The following is a 13,870-nucleotide window of genomic DNA, read 5'->3' as shown; positions in this document are numbered from 1 at the left end:
AGAGTGTGCCCAGCAGATCGAGGGAGGTTCTCCTCCACCTCTACTCTGCCCTGGTGAGACATCATCCTAAGTACTGCTTTCAGTTTTGGGCTCCCCAGTTTAAGAGGGACAAGGATCTGCTGGAGAGGGCCCAACAGAGGGCTACAAGGATGATGAGGGGACTGGAACACTGCCTGAGGAGAGGCTGAGGGACCTGGGGCTGTTTAATCTGGAGAGAAGACTGAGAGGGGATCTAATAAATGGTTGTAACTATCTGAGGACTGGGGGTTGGGGCGGGGGGGGACGACACAGGCTCTGCTCACTGCTCCCTGGGATAGGACAAGGAGCAAGGGATGGAAGCTGCAGCACAGGAGGTTCCAGCTCAACACAAGGGGGAACTTCTTGACTATAAGGGTCCCAGAGCACTGGCACAGGCTGCCCAGAGAGGTTGTGGAGTCTCCTTCTCTGAAGCCTTTCAAGGCCTGTCTGGATGTGTTCCTGTATGTCCTGAGCTAGATTGTATGGTCCAGCTGTGGCAGGAGGTTGAACTCAATGATCTCTTTGGGTCCCTTCCAACCCCTGACATCCTGTGAGTAAAAATCATCAGAACATCTCAGGCAGTTACTAGCTATGCAGTATATTTATTCACTGGATAGAAGAAGAATTCTGTTCTTTAGTCTTTTCTACCAGTAGCCATTCCCAGCTCCCAGAAATACTCATTGTGCAGAGGAAAAGAACAACCAGAGATACATTTCTGGCCTCACAACTTTCTTCAGTGAACAAAATTAATAACAGTGAGCAGGCAGTGCTCTGGGGCCAGATGTGTGTCATTACTGTAAGAATCCTTTCCAGCATGCCTCAAATTGCCCTGTGTTTTGTAGGCAGTGGGGCAAATACTGCTCTTTGTTAGCCAAGAAAGCAGGAAGGGGCTTTTGGGAGCCCAAAACTCCTGTGAGCAGATCTTGGTGTTTTGTGTTTGGTACAAGGGAATCTGAAAGTGAAGTGTTTGAAAAGAAGTGTGTATACACATATGGTTTACTTAATATAGCCTCACTTGGAGACCACTTGCTGTAACTGGAAGAAAGAGGCAATTAGGATCCATTCTGAGCAGGAGACGGAGTGTTCCCTGTTTCCAGCTCTCTCAGCCACGCACTTCGAATGTAAATCGGGCCCTTAAGTTTGGATTTTCCTATGAATCATCTTGCTAATCCTCAGCACAATTCTTAAACCAGCTTTTTTCACACCAGTGTGACTGGCAAACACAAACTGGTGTGCTTGTTAAGCCTACTCACCCAGTTAGAGCACAGGTCTTGGGCTGCTCTGCTTGCTGGGTGTTTCGCGTGTGCCTGAGGTGCTTGCTGATGGTCACTGTGCTGGTCTGAGAGAAATTAGATCATTGGTTATAAAAAGAGGATAAGGATGAAGTCTGTATCACTCACTGGTTTAGTAAAAGGGATAAAAAGACAAAATATAAACAATTTGTCCCTCTTCTGCCTCGAAGCCCTTGCTCCTTTTGCTTCTCCTTTGTTCCTCTCTAGTATCTTGCACTAACAGATGATAAGTAAGCTTTGCTGGTTGATTGTCTGTCTGGGAAACAGAGGGGATTGCTGTCCCTGGAGCTGTTCAGGAAGAGACTGGATGAGGCACATAGTGCCATGGTCTAGTTGATTGGATAGGGCTGGGGGATAGGTTGACTGGATGATCTTGGAGGTCTCTTCCAACCTGGTTGATTCTATGATTCTATTCTATTCTATTCTGGGCAGTTTCTTTGTCTGGGAGGGAATTTGGATTTCTGTATTATTTCTCTATTGTACATAATTGTAAATGCTTGTGAATTATAGAAGCATAGAATGGTTAGGTTGGAAGGGACCTCAAAGCTCAGCTAGTTCCAGCCCCTGGCCATAAGCAGGGACACCTCCTACTAGAACCATTCACTCAAGGCCTCATCCAACCTGGCCTTGAACACCTCCAGGGAGGTTGTGGAGCACAGAAGCACAGAATGGGATCAAAGATCAGATTGGGTGCTTCTGTGCTCCACAACTTCCCTGGGCAACCTGTGCCAGTGTCTCACCACCCTCACTGCAAACAACTTCTTCCTAACATCCACTGTCAATCTCCCCTCTGCCACTTTAAACCCATTCCTCCTCATCCTGTCATTCCAAGACCTTGTCGGTAGTCTCTCCCCAGCCCTCCTGGAGCCCCCTTCAGATCCTGCAAGGCCACTCCAAGGTCTCCTAGAAGCCTTCTCTTCTCCAGGCTGAACAACCTCTACTCTTGCAGCCTGTCCTCTTGCAAGAGGTGCTCCAGCTCTCTGATCACCTTCATGGCCTTCTCTGGCTGGCTCCAGCAGTTCCATGGAGGCTCTAGAATACGTTGTGTATATATGCTTGTAAATTAGCTTTGCTGTAAATACAGCTTTATCTTACTTCCAGGCCATCTGAGCTGGTCTGGTTAAGGTCTAATAGTAGGGGGGGAAGTTTCTTAACTCACCCCAATCACTCAAGCAACTGTTCCAGTGTGGAGGTGCCCCTATCACAGAGAACCAGGAATTCAGAAGGAATGGGGGAAATAGGGCCAAAGTGCTATTGTGTTGGGTGGGAACCACACAGTATCACTGTATCATCAGGGTTGGAAGAGACCTCACAGATCATCAAGTCCAACCCTTTACCACAGAGCTCAAGGCCAGACCATGGCACCAAGTGCCACGTCCAGTCCTGCCTTGAACAGCTCCAGGGACGGCGACTCCACCACCTCCCCGGGCAGCCCATTCCAGTGTCCAATGACTCTCTCAGGGAAGAACTTTCTCCTCACCTCCAGCCTAAATCTCCCCTGGCGCAGCCTGAGGCTGTGTCCTCTTGTTCTGGTGCTGGCCACCTGAGAGAAGAGAGCAACCTCCTCCTGGCCACAACCTCCCCTCAGGTAGTTGTAGACAGCAATAAGGTCTCCCCTGAGCCTCCTCTTCTCCAGGCTAACCAATCCCAGCTCCCTCAGCCTCTCCTCGTAGGGCTGTGCTCAAGGCCTCTCCCCAGCCTCGTTGCCCTTCTCTGGACACACTCAAGCATCTCAATGTCCCTCCTAAACTGGGGGGCCCAGAACTGAACACAGTACTCAAGGTGTGGTCTAACCAGTGCAGAGTACAGGGGCAGAATGACCTCCCTGCTCCTGCTGGCCACACCATTCCTGATGCAGGCCAGGATGCCACTGGCTCTCTTGGCCACCTGGGCACACTGCTGGCTCATGTTCAGATGCATAAACCTGCCTGCCTGTGCCCAGCACCCATCTGGAGTTTTTAAAAGAAGGAGGTGAAATACCCATCTGCCTGCTCATTGAAGGAAGGAAAGCCAAACAGAAGAGACCTGCTCCTGCTCATAAACCTCAATGACAAAGAAACCTTTCCAGAGCACTGTAGCACTTGTCCTTTGGGCTGTAACCTCTGCCTCTCAGTTCAGCACTTGCCTGCCTGTAATTCAAAAATGTCTTTTTTTTAATGTCCAGTGCCTAGCTGGAGCTAATTCAGCCTGCTCAGCAGTGACACAGTGAGCTGTATGGTGCCATGGCTGTTGTGAGGAACAGCTACGAGGGAACAGACAATCATAGAATCAGTCAGAGTTGGAAGGGACTACAAGGATCATCCAGTTCCAATCCCCCTGCCCTGGGCAGGGACACCTCACACTACAGCAGGCTGTCCAGAGCCTCATCCAGCCTGACTTTAAATATCTACAGGGATGAGGCTTCCACCACCTCTCTGGGCAACCTGTTCCAGGCTCTCACCACCCTCATGCCAAATGACTTCACCACTCTCATCCACTCTGAATCTACCAATTTCTGGCTTTGTTCCGTTCCCCCCAGTCCTATCACTACCTGACAGCCTAAAGACTCCCTCCCCAGCTTTCCTGTAGCCCCCTTCAGATACTGAAAGGCCACAATAAGATCACTTTGCAGCCTTCTCCTCTCCAGACTGAGCAGTCCCAGCTCCCTCAGTCTCTCTTCATAGGAGATCCCTCTCTGATGGAGATTTGAGGAGATCTGAGGATGCCTCTCGGATGGAAAAAGAGGAGGAAAAGATTGTTTAAAAGTTCTGTGGAATTAGTAAGGGGCAGGGGGGAGTTGACAGAATATTTGTTGAAAAAAGAAGGCAGTTTCTTTCAAAGAATAATTGGATAAAAGCTTGTCAGGGTAGCTTTTGGTCACCTCCTCCTGACCTCTCTGACTTTGCCTGCCTTGTTTTCACTGGGGTTGCATGGGTGTTGGAGCGAAGAATGTGGCTCTGTCTGCGTCGCAGTTTCATTGCTGCTGAAATGCAGCCATCTCTGGGACAGAATGCAGAGCTGGCTTGTGCCAGCACACTCTGAAGTTTGATGGGCATGTGGTGCCAGGAATGTTGTGCTGGCTGCCAGCTAGCTGTGAACTTTGCTAGAAATTTGTCCCGAAGGGAGGAGAAATGTCATTTGGTTCATCTAGGAGGAGACTTTGCTAGCAGAGGAGAAGCAAAGTTCTTGTCTTTCCTGGTGAATGGACTGAAAGGAGTCAATTCCTAGCTCAGAGACTCAGTTGTTCTAGCAGGGGTGTTTACTAGATCAGAATGTGCTGTGGATCGTGAGAGCAATAATCACAGCATCACAGAATGGCAGGGGCTGGGAGGGACCTCCAAAGCTCAGCCAGTCCAACCCCCTGCAGAGCAGGAGCACCTAGAGCAGAGCACACAGCAACACATCCAGGCAGCTCTGGAGTCTCTCCAGAGAGGGAGACTGCACAAGGCTGCAGAAGAGGAGGCCCAGGGCAGACCTCATTGCTCTCTACACCTACCTGAAGGGAGGTTGTAGCCAGGTGGGGTTGGGCTCTTCTGCCAGGCACCCAGGGACAGAACAGGAGGACACAGCCTCAAGCTGCACCAGGGCAGATTTAGGCTGGATGTTAGGAAGAAGTTCTTCACAGTAAGACTGATTGGCATTGGAATGGGCTGCCCAGGGTGGAGTCACTGTCCCTGGAGGTGTTTAAAAGGAGGCTGGATGAGGCACTTAGTGCCATGCTTTAGTTAATTAGAAGGTGTTGGGTGATAGGTTGGGCTCGATGTTGTCAAAGGTCTTTTCCAACCTGGTCAATTCTGTGATTCTTGTTGTATTGCCATTTGCTAATCAAAGCTGTTAATCACAAGCTAGACTGGAACTTAACTCTCCAAGTTTGGGTTTTTTTGCCAAAAATCTTTCCCACTTTCCATATATTTACCTATTTTATTTCCATATCTTTACCTAGATATATTTATATGTTGTTGAGGAAAGCCTTCAGTTGCTTCTCTGCTCTGCTTCCTCCTCCAAATTATGTTGAAATATTCCTTTTTCCTAGAATCATAGAATCAGCCAGGTTGGAAGAGACCTCCAAGCCCTGGCCAATCAACCAGACCGTGGCACTAAGTGCCTCAGCCAGGGTTTTTATGCACACCTCCAGGGCTGGCAACTCCACCACCTTCCTGCCTCTTAGGGAAATGTCATGGCTCTTCCAATTTACCTACCAGTATCCCTTATTGGGCTAACCCTTTTCACTGCTGTTGGCCCAAACCCTACTCTTCATTCATATATTAAAGCCTTCCCTTTATCCTGTGGTTTGTTTTGCTCCCTGCCCCATCATATCTACTTTGCTGAGCAAGATTTGCCTTTGTTTTTTTAACCAAGCTCAGGAAGAAAAGGCAATGGGGACACTACTGCAATTTCATTTACAAAGGGGGGGTCTCCATTTTTTTTTAGTCTATTTTCTCCTTTCTTTGCAAGACTACTTTTATATTACCACAGACAAAGCAAGGAAGAGCTGTTTTGCAACGTGGCTGTTGTGAAAGCACAGCACCCTGAATGGCAGAGAGATTCAAGGAAATGCCCTGAGCTCTGGAATTTAAACTCTTTAAAAATAGGGATTTATTTGATAAAAGGAAAAGCCTACTTGATTTTATCCTGGGCTGAAAAGATCTTTCAAATCACATTGGACAAGCAGCTGATACGATAAGGGATGAGATTGTCACAGCTACAGCAGTGTTTTAAAAGGGTAAATGAAGAATAATGTATCCAATTGGAACTAGAGAAGGAGTGTAATTACCTGGAGCAGAAGCTGCCCAGCACATGGGCAAACAATTCTCTCTCAAAACATGAGAATTCCACCTGCAATACTGTGTCCAGTTTTGGGCTCCCCAGTTCAAGGGAGACAGGGACCTGCTGGAGAGAGTCCAGCAGAGAGCCACCAGGACGAATGGGGGGCTTGAGTATCTCCCCTCTGGAGAGAGACTGAGAGCCCTGGGGCTGTGCAGTCTGCAGAAGAGAAGGCTGAGAGGGGATCTGAGCAATGTCTGTCAATAGCTGAGGGGTGGGGGTCCAGTGGAGGGGGCCAAGCTCTTTTGGGTGGTGCACAGCAATAAGCCAAGGAGCAATGGATCCAAACTGGAACAGAGAAGGTTTCAGCTCCATATGAGGAGAAACTTCTTTGGAGTGAGGCTGCCAGATCAGTGGCACAGGCTGCCCAGAGAGGCTGTGGAGTCTCCTTCTCTGGAGCCTTTCCAAAGCCACCTGGATGCATTCCTGTGTGGCCTGCCCTGGGTGATGCTGCTTTGGCAGGAGGGTTGGACTGGATGCTCTCTGGAGGTCCCTTCCAACCTCTAATATTCTGCAATCCTGTGCTGCTGTATTGTATCAATTTCACAGCTTTACAAGTTTCGCTTCCTTGCATTTCCAGGAGAGCACTTCTGGAGCAAGCGCACAATGCAAAAGGAAGGTTACTACCTTCTGAATCACCACCTGTGACACCTGGGTGGTTCTTCAAAGCCTCCCACGGGTGCAATGGCAGTTAGCTGATAGTGATGACTGATACATTCATCATTTAGATAACAGAGTCACAGAATCACAGAAGCGTTCAGGTTGGCAAAGCCCCTCAGGAGCACCAAGTCCAACCCACATCCCTGCTCTACAAGCTGCACCCTAAACCATAGCCCCAAGCACCACACACAAACCACCTTGAAACACAGCCATGCTTGGTGACTCCACCACCTCCCTGGGCAGTCCATTCCAATGTCTGAAATTCAGTGCCTGAGAGGTGGCACTACAAAGTTCTGAACCAATGCTTAGCCTCCCCCATGTATGAATGTCCTTCTTGTCCTCTTACCAGATATTTTACAATGGGGCACTGAGCAGAGCAGGCTGTGAACAACAGCACTGGGCCTGCAAGTCCCAGTAGAGAATATGGGAAGTAGGTAGTTTTGCTTCTGCTTTACCAGATCATGAAGCAGAGAATTTTTGTCCTTGGAAAAGAGTGTTTGTAATTGTAACTGTACATTGGTACCAACAGTTTAACTAACCCCCTTGCTGGGGTTGTTTAGCCTAGAGAAGAGCAGGCTCAGGGCAGAGCTCATTGCTGTCTACAACTATCTGAAGGGAGGCTGTAGCCAGGTGGGGTTGGGCTCTTCTGCCAGGTAACCAGCAACAGAACAAGGGGACACAGCCTCACGTTGTGCCAGGGGAGGTCTAGGCTGGATGTTAGAGGAAGTTCTTCACAGAGAGAGTGATTGGCATTGGAATGGGCTGCCCAGGGAGGTGGTGGAATCACTGTCCCTGGAGGTGTTGAAGCCAATCCTGGCTGGGGCACTTAGTGCCATGGTCTGGTTGCTTGGCCAGGGCTGGGGGCTAGGTTGGACTGGATGAGCTTGGAGCTCTCTTCCAACCTGGCTGATTCTATGATTCTATGATTTTATCCTTTTTCATTACTACACTTTTTAAAGCATATTCTTTATATCTAGATTCAGGCTCTGCTAGAGACTGAGGCAAAGATCACAGAATCACAGAATGTTAGAAGCTGGAAGGGATCTTGAAAGCTCGTCCAGCCCAGCACCTCTGCTAGAGCAGGATCCCCTAGAGCAGATCACACTGCAGCGCATCCAGGTGAGACTTGAATATCTCCAGAGAGGGAGACTCCACAACCTCCCTGGGCAGCCTATGTTGGTTTTAGTGAACTTCATACCAGGACTTTAACTCAGCTCTTGATAGATGTGCAACATTTAGTAATACTTGCATTTAAAATATCTATTCACTTCTGGGTCATGTCAATATTAAGGCAGGAGCCAGGATATTTAATAACCACAGAAGTATATTTAATGGCAATGGGTCTAGAAATGCTCAGCATTTTTGTCCAGCAGAATTATATTTCAGTTAACAGAACCATTTAAACTGAAATATACATAAAGATATGATTTGTATTTTCTCCCTTTCACAGGACCACAGGATGTTAGGGGTTGGAAGGGACCTCTGGAGATCCTCCAGTCCAACTCCCCTGCCACAGCAGGATCACAGAATCCAGCACAGATCGCACAAGGAACACATCCAGACAGGGCTGGAAAGGCTCCAGAGAAGGAGACTCCACAACCTCTCTGGGCAGCCTGTGCCAGTGCTCTGTCACCCTTACACTCAAGAAGTTCTTCCTCATGTTGGTTGAGCTGAAACTTCCTGTGCTGCAGTTTCCATCCCTTGCCCCTTGTCCTATCCCAGGACACAAGCAAGTGGAGGCTGTTCTTGTCCCTTCCTTCCTGACCCCCAGTCTTCAGCTATTTATATCCATTGATTAGATCCCCTCTCAGTCTTCTTTTCTCCAGGCTAAACAGCCCCAGGGCTCTCAACCTTTCGTTTCTGTCCACTTCAGAATCAAGTCACTTAACACAGTGGTCTAAGAACTTTCACCAGGATATCATCAGTCACATTAGCAATGCATTAGTTTTGGTGCTCAGTTTCCCTAGAACAAAATCTACAGCACAGAAAGTTATTTCATAACTTGTTAGATCATTTCCTCCTTAGCTTTCTTTATAGATATGTCCTCATTCTGCCCTGTCTTTCCTCTGGCCATGAAAGATGTTGCTGAAACTGCAGTCAAAAGGGAGGTCTTAATGAGGGTTGTTACCTTCTACAGAAAGGAGTGTGCCTATTCCTTGCCAAAATGCTACTTATTGTCCACCAGCATTCCCAGGTCCTTCACCAGGCTGCTCTCCAGCAGATCACCTCCCAACCTGTACTGGTGCATTTTATTATTCCTTCCTGGGCACAGGACTGTGCACTTATCCTCGTTGAACCTCCTTAGGTGCCTCTTTGCCCAGCTCTCAGCCTGTCCAAGTCACACTGAATGGCCACACAGCCTTCAGCTGTCTCAGCCAAGCCTGCCAGGAGGAGGCTGGGTGAAGAGGAGCCCTGTGAATCACTACCAAAGGCAGGGGCAGAATGGAGGCTGTTGCCCTGGTGTTGCATTTCCTCATGTGCAGGTGATACTCCTGTTGCCCTGGTGCTGTGTTTCACAAGCTAAGGTGATACTCTGCTGGCTATGCTGCTGGTGCAGCCCCTATGTGTGTGTGTGCCACGTGGCATTTCCAAATGTGCTGTGAGTGAAAGTAGACACAGGGACATGATTTAAACTATGCAATGTAAAATAACATTTCTGGTTGGTTGGTTGGTTTAAATTCCTACTTGAGTTGGTAATTTTGCTCCTTGATTTTCCTAAACTGTTTTTTTCCCCTCCCTACATTTCCCCTTTTCCTTCCATTCTTGAAGGATGACCTCTTGAATGGTTATAAAGAGGTGGCCAAGAGAGCCAATGGCATCCTGGGCTGGCTCAGGAGCAGTGTGGCCAGCAGGACAAGGGAGGTTATTCTGCCCCTGTACTCAACAGTGCCATGGCCACACCTTGAGTACTGTGTCCAGCTCTGGGCCCCTCAATTCGAGAGAGATGTTGAGGTGCTGGAAGGTGTCCAGAGAAGGGCAACAAAGCTGGTGAGGGGCCTGGAGCACAGCCCTGTGAGGAGAGGCTGAGGGAGCTGGGGGTGTGCAGCCTGCAGAAGAGGAGGCTCAGGGCAGAGCTCATTGCTGTCTGCAGCTATTTGAAGGGAGGCTGTAGCCAGGTGGGGTTGGGCTCTGCTGCCAGGCAAGCAGCAATAGAACAAGGGGACACAGCCTCAAGCTGTGGCAGGGAGGTCTAGGCTGGATGTTAGGAGGAAGTTGTTGGCAGAAAGAGTGACTGGCATTGGAATGGGCTGCCCAGGGAGGTGGTGGAGTCGCCGTGCCTGGAGGTGTTCAAGAAAAGCCTGGCTGGGGCACTTAGTGCCATGGTCTGGTTGACTGGACAGGGCTGGGTGCTAGGTTGGGCTGGTTGAGCTTGGAGCTCTCTTCCAACCTCCTTGATTCTATTATTCTATGTAAAGGTGAGTGCTAGGAGGCTGGAGCCAGGCTCTGCTGGGTGATGCCCAGTGCCACACCAAGGGGCAATGGGTGGCAGCTGAGGCAAACAAAGTCCCATGGAAACATGAGGAAAATGTTTTCCCTGTGAGGGTGACAGAAGCCTGGCACAGGCTGCCCAGGGGGTTGTGGAGTCTCCCTCTCTGGAGATACTACAGTGCTGCCTGGATGTGTTGCTGTGTGCTCTGCTCTAGGTGCTCCTGCTCTGGCAGGGGGTTGGGCTGGAGAGCTTTGGAGGTCCCTTCCAGCCCCTGACACTCTGTGATGCTGTGATTCTTGCTTTTGCATAAAAAACGAACCAACGCAGGCAGTTCCAGCCTCCAGCGAGGCCACAGTGAACTGCAGTAATTGATTTCATGCCACCTTTCTCTAACTTGTATAATTCAGTCTAACCTTTACTACAGAGCACTCTAAACCACCAACTTCCCCCTTCCCCCCTCCCCCTCTCCTTCTCTTTATCTTTTCCCTGCTCTCCCTTTTTCGCTTTAGCACAGCAGTTTAAAGATGGTTAAGTTAGTTCAGGGGTGGGGTTCTGAGATATAATCAGCTTCAAGATACTCTTTACATTTCCTTTCATCCACTACAATACCGAAATTTGTGCTCAGAGACTGGCATTTGCTCTGTATTTGTTTCTTTGTGTTCCTTCAGTGATATAAAAAGGGAGGGCTGTAGCTTCCCCCCTCACACACCTTTAGGTTCCCTTGGAAAAAAGCTCTTGGATTAGCACCATGTTATTTAAACATTTTCCTGCACAAAAGTGGATTCAGAGAAAGAGCAGTGCCTGGGAGACAGCAGTCGTTTTACAGCCAGTTCTTGCAAGCAGCTTTTTATCAGCTCACTGATTTCTTCTTTTTCTTGGTTGTTTTTGGCCTGTCTGTCTTTGGCCATTCAGTAATGGATGAGAAGCCCTAAGGAGGGAATCCTTCCTTTTATAGAAGTTCTGAGGCATTCAGGCTTTCCCAGGTTGGCTCATGTCCTACTTTCCCTACATCTGCTGTGTTCCCAGGAAAGGGCCATGCATGGGTTAGGCTGTTCATGAAGGGTGCATGTGTGAGAGTGGGAGGATATGGGCACCTGGGCTCACAGAACCTTAGAGGTTGGAAGGGGCCTCCAGAGAGCATCCAGTCCAAGCCCAGGATAGAGGATTGCCCAGGGCAGTCCACACAGGAATGCATCCAGGTGGCTTTGGGAAGGCTCCAGAGAAGGAGACTCCACAACCTCTCTGGGCAGCCTGCTCCAGGGCTCTGGCAGCCTCACTCTAAAGAAGTTTCTCCTCATGTGGGGCTGAAACCTTCTCTGTTCCAGTTTGCATTCATTGTTCCTTGGCTTATTGCTACTGACCACCCAAAAGAGCTTGGCCCCCTCCACTTGACCCCCACCCTCAGATATATATACACATTGCTCAGATCCCCTCTCAGCCTTCTCTTCTCCAGACTAAACAGCCCCAGGGCTCTCAGCCTCTCTCTGTAAGGGAGATGCTCAAGTTCCCTAACCATCCTCATAGCTTTCTGCTGGACTCTCTCCAGCAGATCCCTGTCTCTCTTGAACTGGGGAGCCCAAATTGCACACAGTATTGCAGGTGTGGTCTCAGCAGGGCAGAGCTGACTCGTGGAAGTGAGCAGAGGTGCCCACATTGCCCCATGAGCAGAGAACACCAAGTGTCATCAATTCACTGGGCCAGGAGCTCTGTTCATTTCCCGTGCTCAGAGTTTCTGCTCATGTAGGCAGAATGTGATCTGATGGCTCTCTCAGACTGCAGTGCAGGGCAGTCCTGACTGCTTGCCACACACATGCATTCACACAGAGTCACAGGAACACTCGAGTTGGCAAAGCCCCTCAGGAGCACCAAGTCCAACCCACATCCCTTCTCCAGAAGGTGCACCCTATACCATAGCCCCAAGCACCACAGCCAAACCACCTTTAAACACAGCCAGGCTTGGTGATTCAGCCACCTCCCTGGGCAGCTCATTCCAGTGCCTGACCACTCCTTCCTTGAAAAAAATTCCTAATGTCCAATCTACCCTTCCCCAGTGGCAGCTTGAGGCTGTTCCCTCTTGTTCTATCACTAATGCCCTGTGAGAAGAGACCATTCATGACACCCATGCTGGAAAACTCTGCATGTTCTTGTCCAAGATGCACTCTGGAGATGTATTCTTTTAACTGCCTTGTAATAAGCTACCTATTCACCAGAGAGTCATGAACCTCCCTAGAGATGCCTGTCAGCTTGTGACACGTTTGTTAGTTGGCTTGGCCCATGGTTAGGAACCCTAAACACCACTAATAAATCTCAAGCCTGTTTTCTTTCAGAGCATATCAGTGGCAAAAAGCCTGCCAGATGAACCTATGTGCAAACTAATTTCCTTGAAGGACAGCTATCAGTTATTGTATACCCAATGTCCTGTGGTTTGGTGCCAGGCTCACATAAAACAGATTTCATCTAACTACAGGGACAGATCAACCTTCACAGAATCACTCAATGTCAGGGGCTGGAAGGGACCTCCAAAGCTCCAAAGTTTCACCTAGAATCTAAAAGGGAATATTAAAGTTACTGCAATGATGATCTGTGAGGTCTCTTCCAATCTTGGTGATACTGTGATACTGTGATACTGTGAGAAAGAGATTCTGCTGAACAGTCCAGGCTTGCACAGAGTGTCAGGGGCTGGAAGGGACCTCCAAAGCTCCAAAGTTTCACCTAGAATTTAAAAGGGAATATTAAAATTACTCCAAATGAGAAGGGGATTCTGCTGAACAGTCCAGGCTTGCACAGAGTGTCAGGGGCTGGAAGGGACCTCCAAAGCTCCAAAGTTTCACCTAGAATTTAAAAGGGAATATTAAAGTTACTGCAAATGAGAAGGGGATTCTGCTGAACAGTCCAGGCTTGCACAGAGTGTCAGGGGCTAGAAGAGACCTCCAAAGCTCACCCATTCCAACCCCCCTGCCAGAGCAGGAGCACCTACAGCAGATGGCACAGGAACACATCCAGGAAGCTCTGGAATATCTCCAGAGAGGGAGACTCCACAACCCCCCTGGGCAGCCTCTTCCAGTGCTCTGTCACCCTCACAGTGGTAAACATTTTCCCCTTGTTTCCATGGGACTTCATTTGCCTCAACTCCCACCCATTGGCCCTTGGCCTGGCACTGGGCATCACCCAGCAGTGCCTGGCTCCAGCCTCTTGCCACTCACCTGCACATCTTTATAACCACTAATGACATTAACTCTGCCCTTCTATAGCTGGAATCACAGAATATGAATCACAAAATTAATCAAAGAATATTTCAAAGTAGATGGGCAAAGAGATCTTGGACTGATCATTTGCTTTCCCTCACACCTCCTAAGCACAGGCACGGGGGGGTGGGGGGCAAACAAACAAAGAGTCAAGGTTTGAGCCATCAGCTCCCTAACGATGTGAGCTGACACCAGGAGTAAGATGTGACAAAACTCCCCGTGCCTATGTGCATTCAAACAGTTAAGGATTGCTCTGGGAATCCTATTTGGAATTTCCACACTCCTTTGCCACGAAATGTTTGACCTTCATGATGTATTAACATTTTTTAATTGAATATAGCGACGAAATTGGGGCAGAGGACACAGATGACTGCCTCTGAGCCCTCAGGCTCCTGATTATCTCAGGATAGCTGTGCCTGCCT

Source organism: Pogoniulus pusillus, chromosome 27, assembly GCF_015220805.1.
Source record: "Pogoniulus pusillus isolate bPogPus1 chromosome 27, bPogPus1.pri, whole genome shotgun sequence".
NCBI lineage: Eukaryota > Metazoa > Chordata > Aves > Piciformes > Lybiidae > Pogoniulus > Pogoniulus pusillus.
Note: the sequence above shows the minus strand (reverse complement) of the source record.